Raw genomic sequence first — 20816 nt, 5'->3', positions numbered from 1 at the left:
TGCTCAATCATCTTCCAAATAAAATTCTACCATGTAACTTGAAAGTGCTAGTGAGACTCTCGAGAGAATAATCGCTTCTTCTTGATTTGCTGTAGCAGCAGGAGCCTGGTTAGCTTGAGGTGTAGCAGCTATTGGTTCCTTGGTAGATGTTGTAGTAGCTCCCTCATTTCCTTCTATTGAAGATGAAGACAAGGAAGAGTTTGGCATAGTATGGGCAGCGGCTTATTGGCTATAGATGCACCTGCAGCGATCGAAAATGGCTCTGATACCATTGATATGAATTATTTTGTCAATTCAGAGGACAATACCCAAAATAGAATTTGTGGTATTTTAAACACATAACAAATCATATAAATTCCATTTCATTGAAAATATATCAGAACCATACAATTTTTTTTTGGCAAACTTTGTGAAAGAGAGTTGTGTGCCCTTGAAACTTCCCATTTGGGAAAACTCTCTAAAAGAGAGTTGTATGCCTGGAATGTATCCAATTTGGGAAAACTCTGTAAAAGAGAGTTGTATTCCTGAGCTTGTACAATTTAGGCAATCTTGTGAAGGAGCATATGCCTATAACTTTGTAACTCCATAACTCTCCAACTCCTTGCAATTAGATTTGAATTGGGCTTATTTCTAAGCTTTCAAAGAAGCTGAACAACCACCACATTTATGTCTTCATCGAAAGTTGAAAAGACAATCCATTATTGAAAGGTTATTACATTTATATGAGGACAAAAAATTAATTAAAGATTAAAATATTTAATTCTCTAACTTATTTCTGATCATCTAATCAAAAGAAATTCAAAATAATAATCAATAAATAGAAAATGAAATAAAATACAGCTCAGTATAATTGATGTTTTCCTATCACGTCATTGCTAAGTGTGTTCCTTTTTAAAAATAAGAATTAAAATAAAAATAAATCATGAGAATTTAAACACATAGATGAAAGGAAAAAAATAATTAGAATGAATAACATAGATAAATCTCAAATCTTTTACCAACCATTGAATAAGAAGTGGAGAATATTAAAAATGATGAAGCCCCTATATTAGAAATAATTAAGAATTACTAGCTAAAAAAAGAACCTAGGTGGTAGAGATATTATAGGAATATAAATATATTCTCCTTAAGAACTTTATATATAAAATCTATCAAAGAGATAAAATTAAAGAATCCCCCACATATATTATTGATTGATTGATTGTATTACAATGCTTGATATGTCTTCCATGGAGAAATTTGCTACCATATCTCAACCATTATGTGTTCATGTACTTGGAGCCATATTGAAGGAATATATCATTTCTAGTGTTCTATGTATTTACATGGGTGTACTTGGCCATTAGGGCTACACTCCCATTTTCATATTGCTTGTTCTCCCAAGGAAAATTTTATGTACCTTCATGACTATTCCGAAGCCGATAAGGTATACATACCTTACCCCCTTGTAGGATTTGAACTTGTGACCTCTCTTTCAAGAGCACAAGTTCTCCACCATTAGACCAACTCAGGTTGTACTATTTTACAAATCATTTTACTCTATTGTAAGTATATGTAAATCAAATAATTTGGAATATTTTTAAAGTAAAAAAAATTTAAAAGTAAAAAAATAGAAAAAGAATATTTTTTAAAACTATATGTAAAATATAGTTTTTAACTATATATTGAAAGAATTGTATTAGTAAACTTATTGTACTCTACATTTTTTGTTTTCAATAAAAGTGGATTATTCCACTAAACTTTTTTATTAATATTTTTTATTTTTTACACAGGATTCAAAGAGCATACCAGAGGAAAGAACCCTGGGAAGAAAACCTCTGGTCATAACTCATAAAATAAACCTATAGTATCTAACAAATCAATTTATACATCCCACCCAAAACCACATACAAAATACGGTCACAACACATATAATATCAGTTTTACATAGAGCCCATATGGCAATTTGCAAACCCATCGGATAATTTTCAAATGTAGACTCCACAACTGCTATCAATGAAAGAAGACAAAATTTTCCAAAGCCCTATACCAAATCGCATGAGCCAAAAACCTTCCTGCTAAAAAAGAAAGTATCAAAAAACCTTTGGAAAAACACTATTGTATCAAATACCATGAGATCGAACTCTCCTCCAGACTACAGACATGAATACTTGAAATGAAAGGGGAAAGCGGGAATAATTATCATCATAAATTTTACATCAACATTACTCAAGAGAATCACATAACTATTTCTGCAAACCTTCCCATACCCTAGAAGGAATTTCCTCAAAACCCACCTCTCACTGATTAGCATTTCTATCAATGGCTAAATTTGCCAAATAATCCGCAATCTTATTAACTTCTTTGTAACAATGGGATAACAATACAGATTCAAATAGTTCTAATTTTTGTAAAATGAGATCAAGTATATATTGCAAATTCCAACAATTCGATTTCTTTTTCATAACACATTGAATAATCACCATAGAATCACCTTCAATTATTAAGTCCTTAATTCCCAAAGAGATTGCCATATCCAATCCAAAAGACAAAGCATGAAATTTTGCATAATTGTTAGTTTTAAAACCAATAGCATGATACTTAGCTCGAATAAAATTTGCATTGTGATCATAAATTACCATGCCTACCTCAGCCGGCCTAGGGTTACCATGAGAGGCCTCATCAAAATTTAGTTTAAAGTGCCCCTGCGGAGGAGGTTTCCATCTAGCAGAGCATCTCTTACCAATTGCATCATTATTTTTTAAAATTGAACCATGAGAGGGTAAAACTGACAGCATCTTACAAACTCTAGTAACTCTACTATCCCAGTGTGAAAAAGAAGTAAGATTTTCCAAATTCTTATAAATAAACAACAAAACAACCTCAAAGATTGAAGACTCGATTTTTAATAGAACATCAGACACTAGACAACTTGGTTTTTTAAATATCCCATTGTTTCACTCTAGCCAAACATTCCAAATCACAATAGATGGCGATATGATCCAAAGGCATGCATAAAAAGATGAGGCAAACATAAAGGGCCAAGATCTAAAATAGGAAATGAGATCCTTACCAATAACAAAGGATATATTTAACTTCTCAAACAACCACTTCCAACATTCATAAGCACAATCACAATGTAGGAACAGGCGTGAAGAAGATTCCAGATTTTTTTTACAAAGGACACAAGGGAAAACAACAGTAATACCAAGCCTATCCAGTCTCATACCTGTAAGGACTCTATCCTGAACTGCCAACCAAGCAAAGGCTCTAGCTTTAGAAAGACAAGATGAATGCCAAAACAACTTATAAGGCCATGAGGATAAATCTTTAGCAACCATAAGAGAGTTGTAATGATCTTTAACATTGTACATACCAGAAATATTCTTTGTCCAAATAAGTTCATCCTTAGAATCAGAAAGAAATACAATTCTATCCCCTAAAATATTCTCAAAATCTAATTTCATACTTTGATCAACATCTAAGAAATCAATCGACTTCCATCTAGCTAACTTAAGGGGTCCACTAGTCACAATTTCAAAATAATCTGCTACAAAAACACCTCAAAGGGAGGAAAGAATAGTGATCAGAGGAGCCCAATCCCTAATATTCACCAGAGGTGTGTGTCCATTCCATACTTCATCCCAGAATCTAACCTTTCTACCATTATGAACGATCCATGAGAGATGAGGCAAAATAACTAATCTACATTTACAAAGGAAATTCCAAATAGCAGAACCCGAAGGCGAATTTGAGACTTTAAAAATGTACTCTCTCGGTCCATTATTTAAATATTTGGCAAACATAATCTGTGCCCATAAGGATCTAGGCTTGTCATATAATTTCCAAACCAACTTAGCACCTAAGGCTAAATTCTGATTCTCCATACTCTAAAATCTTGTTCCCCCAAGTTCCTTAGGCAAACATACCTTATCCCATGCAATTAAAGGGAGTTTCTTCTTGCCATCTTTATTATTGTTCCAAAGGAAATCTCTAAGAGTATCTTGTAAACTAACAATAACTGCTTTTGTAGACTTCAAAATAGACATGAGATATATGGGAAGGACATTCAAAACAGACTTGATGAGAACAATTTTACCCGCCCAAGTTAATAGCCATCTATGATTCCATGAGATAATTCTTTTAGAAATGACCAAAATAATCTTATCCCAAAAACCAATCTTATCCTGTTTAACAAAGAAAGGAATCCCAAGGTAAGTACATGGAAGATTTCCAGTCTCAAATCCCCAAAAGGATTGCAACCTATGCTGAACCAGTTGTGATGTATTAAGGAAGAAAATCTTTGATTTATCACCATTCACTCTTTGACCAGAAAATGATGCATAATTTTGTATTATTCCTTTAATCACTTTTGCCTCGACTGACGAAGCATGTCCAAATAACAAAGTATCATCTGCAAAGAGACAATGAGAAATACTTTGGGGAATATTTTGAATCCTTATACCTTTTCAAAGCCCCCCCACTTTAGCAGCCCTAATATCCCAACTAAAGGTTTCAGCTAGGAGAATAAACAAAAAGGGAGAAAGGGGATCTCCTTGTCTCAAACCCCTGGAGGAAGTGAAAAACCCACAGGGAGAACCATTAATTAAAACTGAGAATCTTATAGAAGAAATACATGCATGAATCCATTTGACCCAGGCTTTGGAAAAACCTAACTTCTCAAGAATAGTACATAAAGCCCCCCACTCTACTTTATCATAAGCCTTCATCATGTCTAGTTTAAGTATCATGGTCGGGGTTCTTTGGGTGGAAATAGAATGCAGCACCTCATGTGCTACAATTGCAACCTCTGTCGTCTCCCTTCCAGGAACAAAACCACCTTGCTCCAATGAAATGATCCTAGGTAGAATTTTTGCCAACCTAAGGGAAATTGCCTTCGTAAACATCTTATACAAAGTGTCACATAAAGCAATGGGACGTAAGTCAACAAAAGTCTTAGTATCCTCTTTTTTAGGAATAATTGCAATCATTATAGTATTAAGTTCTTTTAAAATAGAACTATTTCTCCTAGCTTCCTCAAGAGCCAATTAAACATTATTTCCCATAAAATCCCAACATTTTTGAAAAAATAAAGGAGTAAAACCATCTGGTCTCGGAGCTTTATCCAAATTCATGGCAAAAAAAGAACTCTTAACTTATTCTAAGGAAAAGGGAGACATCAACATCTTATTGTCTTCCAAAGCTACTAAAGGAGGAATATTAGATATAATATCATTGTTGAGATTTCCATTTTCCAAAGATAATAATGACTTAAAAAACCTAATTACCTCTAAAGCAATGTCCTCCGACTCTGTCAATAAATTCCCATTCTGACACTGAATACAAGATATCCAATTCTTACATCTTTTAATCTTAGTTGAAGAATGAAAATTTTTTGTGTTCTTGTCACCATCTGGAAGCCATAACTCTCTAGATTTCTGTCTCCAATAGATTTCCTCTCTAGCTAACACCTCCTCAAGCTATAATTTTAGTGACTTCAATTCAACAAAAACTTGTGGCACCATACCATGTTGAAGCACATGAGAATTAAGATACTCAGTCATATCTTGAATCCTTTGTTTCTCCTGAAAAATGTTCTTAAAATGTGAGATATTCTATTCCCTAATATTCAATTTCAAATAACTTAACTTCTTAGCAATCTGAAACATACGGGACCTAGAACAAAAAAGAACAAAATTCCACCATTTCATAAGGAGAGGCAAAAATGAAGAATCCCTAAACCACATGGGTTCAAATTTAAATAGAGACTTAAAAGAAGCCCTATCCTCAATAACTAAAAGGGAAATTGGAAAATGATCAGAACTCGAGACCAGTAGAATAGAGGAAAAGAATTCAAAATCTGAATCAATCCAATTCTCAGATAACAAAAACTGATCTAATCACTTAGCAATCTGAGAAAAATCCCTTCTCATGTTTGTCCATGTGAAAATCCCATTCTGAAACTTACAATAAAAAAGGCTCAAATCAAAAATGAAATCCCCGAAGTCATCCATAATCCTTTTATTAGGGACAACACCTCCTCTTTTCTCATCTAAATTAGTGATAGCATTAAAATCACCCCCGAAGATAATAAAGGAACCGTGTCTTAAGGGAGAAGAAATCCTCTTTAATTCACCCCATAACTTACTCTTTCCTTGAATTCCTGACGGAGCATAAATGTTAAAAAGCCAGAATTTAACCTTTGAAATCTTGCTTATAACTAAAGTCAACATCCAATTTGTAGTAGATGCCACTAACTATACCTCAATATTATAATTATTCCAAAGCAGTGCCAAACCTCCTGAAGCACCACAAGCAGGAGAATAAAGAAAATTCCACCTTCTCCAAGATGAAAAAACCAAATCAGCAAACTCCTTTGACAACTTTGTTTCTTGCAACATAAAAATATCACACTTAAGTAAGTCCATTTGGGACTTAATTAAGCATCTCTTGTTAGCGGCTTTTAAGCCCCTAACATTTCAAGAAATAATTCTCATTGTCCTCGAGGGGAGGCCAAAGTTCCCCTCTTCCCATTAGTCAGAGAATTTTTGCTTTCCCCAAAGAAACCTTGCAAATTATGTTTCACAGCCCCTGATCTTGTCATAGGAGGACTAGTCACAGATCTTTTACTCCTCTTTCTTTGTACACTTACATAAGTTAGGTATGTTTTCTTAGGCCTACCAAGAGAGATCAAACACCTCCCTTGCCCACCAATAGGAGAAAGGGACAAAGTCTTTTGAATTCCAACATCAATTTCCATTTGAGTCTTAAGATTATTTGGGGGCCTACCTCTCCTAGGAGAAATAACCAATGGTGAAAAAACTAGAGTTGTTTGGACAATTGGTAAACTCTTGCATGACTTTGGAGAAGCCAGGGTAATTGGATTATCTTCAAAACCCAACTCTGTTGTAGCCAAAACCGCAAAAGGATTAGCAGATGCAGAAATTGGAAGGGTCGAGTTTATACCCCCCAAATCATTCTCAATTGAACAAACAACTCTATTAGTAATACCCTCATCCGTCTAATGTGCATGATTGTTAAAAATATCATTTACTTGTTGTACCAGATTCTCATCTGGCATAATAACAAGGACAACCTCTCACAGATTACTATTCTCTAAGGAAGATTCATTAGCCATATTAATTTCAACATTCAGAGGGGAATTATTAGACACTAAATTCTTAATTTCCTGAACTAAAGAAGCATCATTAGGAAAACCTATGGCAGGTACCTGTTTAATAGTTTCCATATCAACCACTGCATTTTTATCTAGATTCACATTCTTTGAAAAATCCAAAACCTCCTTATGAGTGCATGAAGACAAATTGTCATCCTTACCCTTTATGTGATTATTTGGCATCTTAGGGCAATCTATAGTCAATGGATGATCTACTCCATTTATCGGGGGATTACCATCCATCACTATACCCCCGTTATTAGAAAATGTCTTCAGTAAAGACGAAAGTGAGACCAAACCTGAAGTCTGATCATTTGGTTTCCCAAAACTATGACACAATGGATTATTTTCAAGATTAATGTGGCCTGTTTCTACCAATTTATGTGAAGAGACATTTCCACATCCTTCAACCGAAGATCCCACCAGCAAACTATCTTTATTAAGGGATTTAGGGACAGAACCAACAACCTGCTAGTTTTTCTTAAAATCCACAAGTAACGGAGCATCCAAAAGTAAAGGAGACATAAGAAGCTCTATATCTAATCTCTCAATTGACTGGTGCCAAATACCATCATGAGACTTGATATTACAAGTACGTGGGGCAAACATTGTTAGTGTTAATAAGAACACAAATTTTTACCATAATCTCCCCCTCCACAAAGTCCATTTTAGATGTTAAAAAAGTTCCAGTAGTATTTCCAATTTTCTCAAGAACATCCGGATCCATAAATTCAAAAGGAATTTTAGGTAAACCAAACCAAGAAGGAATAAGTTTCAAACTAGATGAAGCAGGAATAAAAAAAGGTTTCCAAACCGCAATTGAAATTAAATGTTTTCCAAACCAATGATGCAAAGTTCTTAATACCTCATCTCTGAAAGAAGGAGAATCAAAGACAATAATAAAAGCATTCGTAGACAATAATTGAAAATAATGCATATCCCCCCATCTTTTCTGCAATTTATGATAAAGCTTTAACAAACTAATTTGATCACCCCAAATTTCCCAGGAAATAGCATTTGTATGCAAACAATTTGCTTTCTTATCGACAAAGGAACCCAGAAGATCGATACAAGGGATAAGAGCCTAAACCTATGATGAAGAAACCCCCGATAGAATAGGATCAGTAGGTATCTTACTTACCTTTTCCGAACTAGCTTCCTTGAGGTTCGCATTTACCTTATTTCCCACCTGCTCTGAAGAAACAAAAACCCTAGCCGTAGTCTCCTTATTTGCCAAGCCAACAACCCTAGCAAACATTCGCTGATTGCCCAGATCCAAAGACCATTCCTCGAAAAGCCCTTCAATTGGTTCTCAGAATTCCCTTGATTCGCACCATTATTAAAATGCCCTCGAGTGAATCTCCTTCCATTGTTATTCTACCTCCATGCCACACTACATCTGTTCCAAAAGAAGCCCTGAAAGTAATTTGAAACTGGCTGAAAAACCTTGTTATTTCCGACTAGGTTTACCTGTATTGTCACGTCCTTCCATCTGTCATTTGTGTAAACCCACTGCAGAACATGAGGTGGGTCTTCCTAGCCCACATCGCCCATGAACCCAAATGCCTTCTATCGACCATTTCCGATCGCACAGAGTTATTCATCATTATAATATTACCTTAAATGGAGATTATTTATTTGCAGGCTCAGATCCATTTACCCTCGCAAGCCACTCCAATCTCATTATGATGAATTCAGTTATGTTCTAAATTTTGATGAAGGCTCTTGGCAAGAATCAGAAGATCTTTACCACTGTAGTTCAGCCAGATTCGCTTTGCCACAACAAAAGGCTAGGGTTTTTTGAATCCAGATCTTTATTCAGGTATGGTTGTTGGCATTGTTGCTTTTGGTCGCTACGTATCCTTCCGTACAATTACAATTATCCAGACTATAGATCGCTTCAAGTTTGCAGGCAGAATTAATTATAGGGTTTGTAAAACTGTGATTCTGATATGCTTCCAGATAATTGCTAAGTTGGACGGAATGCTAAAACTCACGTGACATGCACCCTCATGAGCTCACTGCAAGGTTGGCTCCTTCTCACTTTACAACTAAAGCCATAGCTGGAGAAATTTCTTGAAGCGTTTCGGTGATCCGTGATCTCCAACTCTTACTCCGGCTATGGCAAGGTAAATTAACTCCTTAGCTACAACTTCTTGTGTTCTTCGCAACAGAGTAGCGATTGTACTATATTTTTATTGAGCTTTATATTATCTATTTTATAATAAACTTTGTGTTGTTTATAACAAATTTTATTATAAATAGATAATATAAAGCTCAATATTTTACGTCAAAGTTGTATTATTTATTTATTTTTTTTTTATTTTAAATTTTATGTTCTTAAATAATTATCCATTTTAAAAGTTAATTTTTGAAAAATAATTCTCCCTTTTATATCTGACATTAAATCTTAAATTTTATATTTTGCATTATATGATATATTTTACATTTTTACATTTTACAAAATATTATGTTAAATATTTTAAATTTAATTCTACATTTTAAATTGAGTTAAATATTTATTATGTTATATTATATTACATATTTAGAATCAAAATTTATATTTTATGTATCATATTTTATTAACAAATAAAAAAATTAAAATGAATAATATTAAATAATAATTTTAAATTTATTTTTAATATAAAATTTTTTATATTAATAATTTTTATATAAATTAATGAAAAATTGATACTATCGTAAAATATTGCAACTTTTTGACGAATATAATTTTTAAAATAAAATTCAACATTGTCACCAATTTTAAAATATTATAATATTTATAAAAATAATAAAACATGAATAATAAACATTTGCTTGTTGCTCAAATTTGTTATTAGCGATTATGTGGAAGGGCATGACTATTCAACGAGGCAATTTGGAACTGGGCCCACACATAAAACATCACACAGTGGTCAAAGCTTAGTGTGTGTTGTTTAAGGCTGCCCTTTTTCATTCTTCATCTCATTGTCACATTCCACTAAATAGCTATTGAGCTGATCTAAAAACTTAAAACATTCACATTTCATCAAATAGTTGGTATTATAAAGTTTGGTCTCATCATTTGATTGCATAATAATTTTGTGCAATTAACTTATCAACTAAACGACCAATCAAAATTTGTTGCATATCCTGCCAAGAATATATAAGTGCATCAAAAAGAAAGTTGTCATACATAGGCACCTCTTGCAACTAAATTCTATCACATTGGTAATGGAATTATTTGAACATTTTAACTCAGCATGTATCATTATATTCTTTAGTGTCTTCCAAGTAAAACTCATCTACATAATCAACATTTGTGTAATTAAGAGAAATGTGATTGTCATGTAAGGCTTCAATTTCATCAACTTCCCATACATGCATAAATGCATCCATTTATATTTTAATTATAAATTCATATTCATTTCAAGCCATCACTCATCTCCACATGGACAACTTCAAAATAAGGTTCAAACAATTTAGAAAATACCCCATCATGAAGATCTTTGAAAAAAAAAATCGAAACATGACCATTTCTGCAAAAGAAAACTTCATAGTCCACATTGCTTTCCATTATGTCAATATGAGGTTATGAATCTTCATGAGCATCAAATATTTTAAATCCAATATTATCATTAATGTGACTTTTAGATGAGTTTGCAACTCCATATGCACTACTACTTAATGGGCAAGTTGACCCATAAGTCAAAGACTCACCAACACACTTTACTTGCCTATCCATAAATGTTCTTGCATCCAATTATCTTCCATGGCAATAGAATCCTCATTTAAAATAGACTTATCCATTTCCATTTCATGAGCATAATTAATATAAAAGAATAAGTAATCATAATTACTATCATTTCTTATTTCATCATCTGATTGCTCTCCATATAAATCTGAAATTTTTGTCATATCAGTACATTGTGAAACTACATGGTCTATGAAAATTTCAAACTCTTTTACACTTTCAACTGATAATGGTGTTGATTCCTGATCTATACGATCATCATAATCCATAGTTGGATCAATTAAGGATGAACATATTTGTATCATTCTCATATGTTACAAATACTTTTATCTCTACTTCATGTAAACTACTCTGAACAATAGAGCAACAATCAGCTTGATCATAGGATTTCAAAACAAATTAACACATATTGACTCCTCATGTTTGAAACCATTAGGGATTTCAAATAAGCATTCACCTTTCTGATTCCTTCTATCAAACAAAACTTCAACATAAATCATAGGATCCACACTGCTTAAAATTTGCTCATAATTTCCCCAGGACTTAATGTTATTTGCATAATGAAATGACACACAAACTGGAATAGTAGAACTATATTTATTTTGAACACCATTTATGTTGTTTGATTTACATTGTTAACTTACATATGATGCTTTATGATAGCCAATACCCTCAGAAATATAACCCTTTATTATCCATTGTAGCCTCATATGCCTGATGTAATGTTGTAGGATCTTTTCTTCTTAAAAAGTAACTCATCTTCACGTCAATTGTACCCATGTAAAAAACCACAGTCATTGAATCATTTGACCTTATAGCTTCAAGGATATCTCTTAATGTCTTCACAAACCTTGAATTAAAACTAAACCAATTCACCTTTTTCTTTTCGGACTCTCATAAAATTATTTATCACTAAGGTCACATCAATCCTTTCACCAAACTGGTCAGTGAATACAACTTTGAACTCATGACATGAATTGATTGAATCTATTGACAAATCTGAAAAACAAATCTTTGGCATCATCCTTCATAGATTGAGAAAACAATTTTCATAACACTCCTAACATCTATTTCATAATATCTTATTATATCAATGAAGTCGTACATATGTTTGTTTGCTAACTCATGCCATGAATTGATTGAATCTATTGACAAATGTAAAAACCAATCTCTAGCATCATCCTTCATAGATTGAGAAAACAATTTCATAACAACACCCTTGGCATCTATTTCATAATATCTTATTAAATCAATGAAGTCTTGCATATGTTTTCTTGCTAACTTATAATTGTTTCCACTGAATTTTGATGTGTTTTCGAATATCTTGAGGAATGTAATTTGTGAAATAGTGAATATGATTGAAGTTTAATGCTCCATACCTTTCAACACAAGATTTTCTTTTCTTTGGGCATAACTGGGACTCTACCTTTTGCATTGTTACATCAGGAATTACATAGGGATGCACATAATTTTGACATGCTTTTACAAACATCTCTTCATATTTCCAACTAAATTACATAGGGATGCACATATCGAAGATAAATTTTGATATGCTTTGTAAACATCTCATCATCTTCACAACTGATCATTCACATCTCTATCTTCTTTTTACAATAAGATATCTAAGCTTTTACAATATATAACCTTATTTCTACTCTTCCTAAGATCTATCCAATGAGCTTCTTCATAAAATATGCATACTTTGTCACAATATATTGGCAGAGGTATAGAAACATACTTGTATTATTTACCTCTCTCTTAGTGCTAATATCCACCCAATAAGGGAACTGGTTTATTGCTAATACCTTTCATTGGTGGACTTCATACATAATTTTATCCCTCTTAAATATAGGAACAAATAAAATACTTGTAGGTGTATTACAACTACATTGTCAAGTTATTTCCCTCGCTGGAAGCTTTGCAAGATTAAATTTTTTTTCAACTTTTAAAGTTCCATTCGCATGAAGTCACCACCTCTCTTTATAAAGGACTAGACTTTAAATTTGTTGGAATCTCCTTAAAAATTACTTCATGTAGCATCATAAATTATCACCGATCCATTTTACACCTCATATTGTCGTGTAGTACCCCTCCTCGATCAGCCTCTTTTGTATATTTTGATTTACTCTATGACTGTTCAGTGGAACATTATTGTATATTGATTCAGTTGTTATGCGATGTTATTTCATGCTTTATTTGGACTTATGGTGTATGATTTTATGCAGTATCTCAGTGCTTATGATTAATGTTATTTTATGAATCATTATCATGGACTGACACTTTTACCTTAAATTGTGATGCGTTATTTATATGTTGTGTGTTTGCAAGTGTATTGGGATGCGAGGCGATGATTTTCCTTTACTCACTCCGGTGAGGCAAGGAACGTCACGATTCTCCTTCATCGGTGTGCATGTTGTGTCTGTATATGTATATATTGGTCTATATGCATGCGTGGTTCTTTGGTGCAGGACATTGCAAGTACTAGTACCAGGTAGGTGTGGGGTATCACCTCCACTTGGTTTCATAGGTCTAAGCATGCCTTATATGTCCAATGGGAGTGGAGAAGATAGTTGTTATACCCTAGTTTGACCTGCAGTTACACTCATGTGACTGTTGTCAATTGTTTGTCTTTCCCATCTGGCTATTATGCGAGTCATGGTGCCTTGGTTTGGTCATTTGAGAGTCATCATTTGATCATTCTTGGTTTTGCGTGTTTCTATTTATTTAAATGGTTATTTAATTAAATGGATGATGTTATCTTATGCTGGCGTAATTAGTTGATTTTTATGCTCTATGATTATTGATTTAATAAAATTAAAGAATTGCTAGATTAAATGGTTAAATGGCTTACTTATTGTGTATAGTGCATTGATATATTTTGAAGGAAATAAATAAATTGCCTAGTCATTCTTATGATAAATGATTATGTTGAAAGGAAGTATTTTTGAAAATAGAAATAAATAAAAAAGCTTTCCTTTTTACTTTTCCATTTGACCTTTTTATTTTAATTGTTGGAAAAGAATTATTTTTGGAAAAGGAGTTAATTTGATTGCTTTTTACATTTTAAAATATTTAAATATGATTGGATGGAATAACTTTCAACCTAGAAAGTTTAGGTTAGAAATTATTTTCCATATATGCCTGGAAATGCATGGGAAGAAGAAGCAGAATTTTGGAGAGAAAATTGGTAAAGCATTCTGGAAGAAGGAGCTGGAATTCAAATTGGTTCATAGGGATTGGGATTCTTCCTTCGTTTGCTTCAAGGTTGGATAATCTCTTCTTGTTTCAATTTTTATTTGAAATTTTCAGTTTGCTTCCTGTGTGTGGAAATTATGCAAATCTTCCTGTAGATGCTTGTGGAATGATTGGAATGGAAGAAAGAGTGTTTATTATTGTTGGTTTTGTGAAATCTATACCATATGTTTGCATTTAGGAAGGAAATGGTTCATTTCTCTATCTGTTGTGTGTTTGTTCTTGAAAACAAATTTCTTGTTTTACCTCTTCTTTTTGGAAAGAATGAACTAGATTTAGCTTGTTGTGTGCTTTCTAGTATCTTATTGCCCACGATTTGGGGTTCTTGTGGGGTTTTATTTCACCATTTCCTTTATTGGTAAATTTCAATTTGAAAATTGGATTTGGCACTATGTATGTGTGTGCCCATGAAATGTTCCGAAAATGAATCATTTTCATGTTTAAACAATTGTGTAGGGTGTTGATTTTAATGCCTTGGAGGCATGTATTTTATTTTATTTGTTAACCTTACCTTACCTCACCCTGTGGTGGGCTAGTCCCACTATGCGGGTCGGTAGTCTTTGCTACCCGTAGGTAGTAGTACTACCGGTCGGTAGCTACTGCTTTCGATAGTAGTAGCACTATCGATTGGTAGTCACTTCTACCGGATGGTAGCACCTGCCACCAGTCAGCAGCAACCCTACCAGTCGGTAGTGCCTACTATCAGTCGGTAGCAGTACTACTGATAGGTAGCGCCTGCGGCCCATAGCAGTAGCATTGTTGCGGGTTGGTTTGACCCCCACTTAACCACGATCCTTTATTGGTTCAAACCGATTAGTGGAATAAGTTAAATTTTAATAAATGAAATAGTGATTTTTCATGTGATTTTTATTATGTGGTTAATAAATTTATCAATGGAAATCAAGGCATGAAATAGAGAATTCAAATTGGTTATTTGGATATATTCTAGAAATGAACTAAATGTCTGTTCGGAATTCATGTTATAACTAGTTGAGTGTTTAATATGGAATTCATTCTTGATGGATTATTGATTTGGAAACTGAATTGATGTGATTGCTGGAAAACAGTGTTTTATTTAATTTTCAATCAATGATGTTGCAAGTGCTTATGATGTCATTTTTCTCAAAGATTGTCTGAGTGCAGACTTAGTGAAATTAGTTATCCTTGCAAGTGTATATTGTGTTATTTTTGGTTTGTGGTTCAGTCGTCCTGTGGTGGCATATTTGGTACCCTTGACCGAGTGATATATGTTGGCTTCGTTGTCTTAACCATGTAGGGTCTTTGCCTTATGGTTAGCCAAGAGTCAGTATGTCCTTGTTTGACCACTTATTTCTGATAGTGGTGTTATGGTTGTCTTCTTCACCATATGGTCCTCAGGGAGTGACCATGTCTGTTTAGTGTCCTTTGAGAGAGTGGCTTTCGAGCAAGGGCTACACCCAGAGTGGTTGGCAGGTTACCCCTTGAAAGTTAGATAATAAGTGATAATCTAATTAATTGATTAGGTGGGTAGTACTCAAACATTAATAAAGATAATTGTGCCTCGTGCATAGGTGAGTGCTTGTACTGAGTCTCATAATTTTGTGAGAATGCCTAGAATGGCAAACCGACCACCTTGTCTTCACGAAAGGCTAGTAGGGTCCGCATGAGACTTAGTTGGAGCCAGAGGTTTAGGAGAGGTTACCAGGACAAAGTCGGGACCTAGGGGAGCCTACCGAGGTAACCATCAAGCTATGCTATGCTACTCTCTTTGTAGGTTCACTTGTGTATTTGTGATGTTGAGTCACCTGGATTTTGTGGAGTCATATTGTGCTGTCATGGAGTCGTATTGTTTTTTCAACCATGTCATGCTTATGCTTGTTTGAGGGTCCTCAGCTATCTCCTAGCATGGTGGGGTGATTCCATTTTGGGAATTACATGGTCAGGTGGTAGTGCCACTTCCCATCGGATGTTCAGATTTGTACCTTCATGCGAGGATTGGCTTCACAGGTGTTCCTGTGGTTTGTGGCTCATGCTTCATCTCATGTTTGGATATTATTGTTATTTGGAGACCTATGTAGTCATTGTAATATTGATCTTTTGTAACCTTGTATTTCCAGTTAAGATGTATCTTTATATGTATATTGAGAATCCATGTATTGGAAGAGCAATGTAATCCTATGTTGGGATGTTTTTATCAGTTTCCTTTATGAAATGTGTACATTCTTATTGAAGAGGAATTATATTGTATCCTTTCAATCTTTTAATGATGTATCTGTATTTGTTTAAGGCTTATTGTGATCCTTGAGTTAAGGATGGATTAATTGTATTTGTGGAATTCATCTTGTGGAGTTAATTCTTCGTTGGTAACCCTTAAGGAATTCTGGTGTAATTCTTATGCTTGTGTTATCGTGCATGTTGTGTAAATGCACTTATGATGTTTATACTTTTAAAAAAAAATTGTTTCACCCTTGTGGGTTTTTCCTTCGGGGTTCCCGGTGGGGCATTACATGGCACCCCTACTTTAGCATGTCTCCCTCTTGTCTCTTATCTAGGTCCATTCAGTGCCTTAACTCCTGTTTTGATTCCATATACACCTACCAAATGAATCTCTGTAGGTGTCCTCCTCTCTAGGACTAAATCATGGTCCCTGATTGAGGAGGACCAAGGTGCTAGCGCCCTAGTCCTAGAACCAGAGTGCCCAGTACCTTGGTATCCCTCAATGGGGCCCAATTTTCAAATGGAGATGGGACCTATCTCTCATGTATGAAATGAAATTGTTGGCTTTATATGACCATTTGAGGTTAGCCTAATCAGTAAATTGACCTAGGATCTCATATATAAAGACAATAATCAATCCATTTCAATCCTAAGACTCCATCCATCATAACTATTTGACCTAAGGCATTCATGAAGTGTTCATCAAACATTTTTCAAATATCTTCAAGGCTATATATCCTTTATTCAACCATTGTGGAGAAAAATTACATCATTCATATGCAAGAATGTGTGTGTGAATAGTGTTTTGTCATGTTCATGTCATTTCATACAATATATGGGATTACATTCAAGAAATAAAGTGTCATTATCAACAATTGCAAATTTGAGGTATACATTTTTCATTATTTATTTAAGTATTTGCAATAATTCATTCAAGGTTGATTCCTAAACCAAGGTTTGACTTAGGAAAACCCTTATTCCCAACCTAATTCCCCTCTTTGGCATGTGCAAGAATAGGTGCAAAGCTACAGTCTTTAGAATTGGCTTTATTTATAGAGGCGAAGAGGCTTCCCTTTAGATGGAAAAATGTGTGGAGGACCAGAGCGACGAGCATTCTAGTCCTGAAAAATTAGAAGCTCCTTCTAGGAATAGGTCTGAATACTCTTAGATCACTCAGATCTATTTTTGTGGCTCGATACGACGACTGTATCTCACTATTTGTACATAATTACTACAATTCCAACACATTTACCCTAATTTCAGCATTTCAACAATTCAACTAAAAAGAGGGCATCACTCTCCAATCCAGTGAATCCAAGAGAATTTCTCATCCCTATCCTCGTTGATTTTTGGCTAGATCACTAGGGTTCACCCCTCTTTAATGTAATTAGTACCCAAGTAAAAACTAGTAGTTTTTACCTTAATTGCATGAAAGCCCTAATTTTTCACCATTACATTTTGGTGAACCCAACTCATTACACCCTAAATTCTAATTTATGTTCTTAGATCTGAGTGTTTATGAAATTTAAAATTCAAATTTACATTTACAAGTTTAATTTTCAATTGAGTTTAAAAAATTTAGAGGTTAAATCAACAAAAACCCTAATTTTTAATTTTTAAAACTGAGCTTGTGGATTGTCTAATTTGGATTAATTGTTTCAGATTTGATTTTGGAACATTTTCAATTTCAAATCTATATTTATAGATCTTATTTTAATCAAATTACATAAATTTAGAGGTTTATCCACAAAAACCCTAATTTATTTTGGTTAATTGGATTTGTGGGTTGCATAATTGATCACTTTCATTTTCAGATCTAATTTTAATCATTCATAATGGCACTTAATAGATCTTATTTATTTTCTATTTCACATATGATTACATTGTTATTTAATTACATTTATCATAATCATGTGTTGGATAATGGCTTTTCATTTCACATTACTTGTGTTCATTCATAGCACTTTGGCATATTGCATTTTTAGAATTTCCAAATTCCTTCCTTTCAATCAATTAGATCTCAAAGTTTTAATTTATAGTGCATGTTGTTTTATGATGATATTTTTAGGAAAATTCATTGCATATGTAGATCATATCAAAGCATTTGTAGATCGCAATCTTAGATATGTTAATGGAAAACCTAATACTTGTACCTCTTTTAGGGTATCTAATTTGAATGAAGAACAAGATAATACTTATATCATTGATATCTCTAATATAGAGCAATCGTTGAAGAGAAGCATGGCACCATATTCTTCTCATAAACATACCCTAGCGCAAGGGGGGCAAGATCAAGATATTGGTGTTTCAATCTCTCTAGATCCCCTTATTCTCCTAGAGCCTATATTAATCATCAAAAAATTTGTAGAGAAGATAATGTTATGCATTTAATTCATTATCTATCTCCCCACATAACATTAACCAAAGATGAGGCCTTAGATGATAAGGATTTTCCTTCATAACCCATCAAAGAGGATGTGCATGATGATAGAAAAGAGATCTCCCTACACAAGATATTCCTTAGATTCATCTACTTTTCCCTTTACAATTTACTCCTTCTAAATACACTTACACTACCAATTTCAAAGAGATTCATTATAATGTTCCTCATCCTTCACCATAAATAACTTCTTATTGGAGTGGCTATAACATCATATCAAAATAAGGTTTTAGAGGACAAGGACTTGAGAAATTTGAACAAGGAATTAGGATTCCCTATAAACCCTCCTACACAAGCTAATAACGAAGTTCTAGGACATTATCATGAATCCTCTATTGATGATCTCCTTAGAATTAAATATTTTAAGGATTATCTTGTAAAATATAAGACTTATCATCCATCCAAGGGTGCTTCTTCTTTAAACACTCCTTTTTGTTCATATAATCAAACTCATGACCATTATGCTAACAATTGTCTGGATTTTCAAAAAATTATAGAAGAACTAATTGATAATGGAATTATTAAAATCATAGATAATAATCATTCTTCTTCTAACAATCCTTGTTCTACATCTCAAGAAACAAAACCTAATCCCATTGATGATCAAGAGAAATTGGCCACTGGAATCTTTTGGAGATTGAAGTATGATAAGAATATTATTTTTCCTTTCATAAAATTCATTAATAAACATAAGGAAGGCAATGAATGTTGTCTTTTTCATTGTAGGTGTGCTCATTCTCTTGGAAAGTGTAAAGCATTTAAAACATTTTTCAAGACCTATATGATAGAGATCATATATCTCACACAATTGATCTTGCTCTCTTTCTTGGTGAGAAAATAATGCCTTAGCACACTATCCACCCTTTATGTTTCTCCTCACCCTATGACACATGTATTTAACTTAATTTAGGGCTCTTTTTTATAAGAGGTGATTCTTTTTCAACTACAAAATGTTTGGGGAAATAACATAGTTCATTCTTGCCTTTATCTTCTTTCTTTTTTCCTGTAGGGTTCACTATTCCCTTTAGGGGTTTCATTTTTCATACTTTGATATCTTTTCTTGTATGTAATGGTATGTCTCTTATGAGTCATTCCTCCTTAGGGGAGTTTTTGATCCTTCATTTTAATTCTCTCTTTCTCTTTGAAGATTACCTCTTCTTTCGAGTTGCATTTTACATATCTTAATGTCTTTTCTTACATTGAATATTCCTTCATGTGAGTACATTGTGCATTTTCTTATGTCTAATATCTCCTTAGAGGTTGTGTAATTATTATCATTGTCCCTACACTTGTGGGAAAATGATCTTTATCTTTCATCCTTTCTAAGGATGGACCACATTTCCTTTGTTGCATGGTTTTTTCTTATTATTTGATGTCATTCCTCGTGTGAACTTGTTATTTTCTCAAGGATTCTCTCTTATAAAAGAGGTGTATGTCCTTGGCTAAAAACTCTTTTTCATTTGGTAATGTATATCTATCATAGACTTACCCCTCACATTGGGTCAAAAGTGTGTCATCCTTCATCAAGAATCCCTTTCACCTAGCAATAAGGGGAAGGTGTACATTCTTCTTCTCCTTGCCTTCTTTTGGAAGACGCTATTTTTGTTCAAGAACTCATCTTTGAGGTATATGCCTTCTGAGAAAAGACCTATTCTCCTCCAAGGACCCTCTTTACACTTGTGGCGAGATATCTCTTTTTCAACTATCTTATCCTTACTTGACGAGAATTCCCTCTTTAGCTTGGAATTATGACATTGTTTCCTAAAGGATATCTCCTTGGTGTTGAAGGTAGGTATCCTTGTTTCTAGCTTCCTTAAGACATAAACAAAGAGCTATGTTGACATCTTAAAGGGGGAGGGGGGGGATATCACCCTCTTTATACTATATTGTACTATATTTTTCCATGTCTTAAACGAGTTGTTCATTCTCAAAGCTAGAGCAAATAGGCTCTTATACGAGATGTTCCCAAAATTAGACTTGCCCCTTGGAATTTTCATTTTTTATTACATATCTAAAATAGGTTGAAGCATGGTCGAAAC

Source organism: Cryptomeria japonica, chromosome 1 (assembly GCF_030272615.1).
Source record: "Cryptomeria japonica chromosome 1, Sugi_1.0, whole genome shotgun sequence".
Lineage (NCBI taxonomy): Eukaryota > Viridiplantae > Streptophyta > Pinopsida > Cupressales > Cupressaceae > Cryptomeria > Cryptomeria japonica.
The sequence above is the reverse complement of the archived record's forward strand: the minus strand, read 5'-3'. Positions refer to the sequence as shown.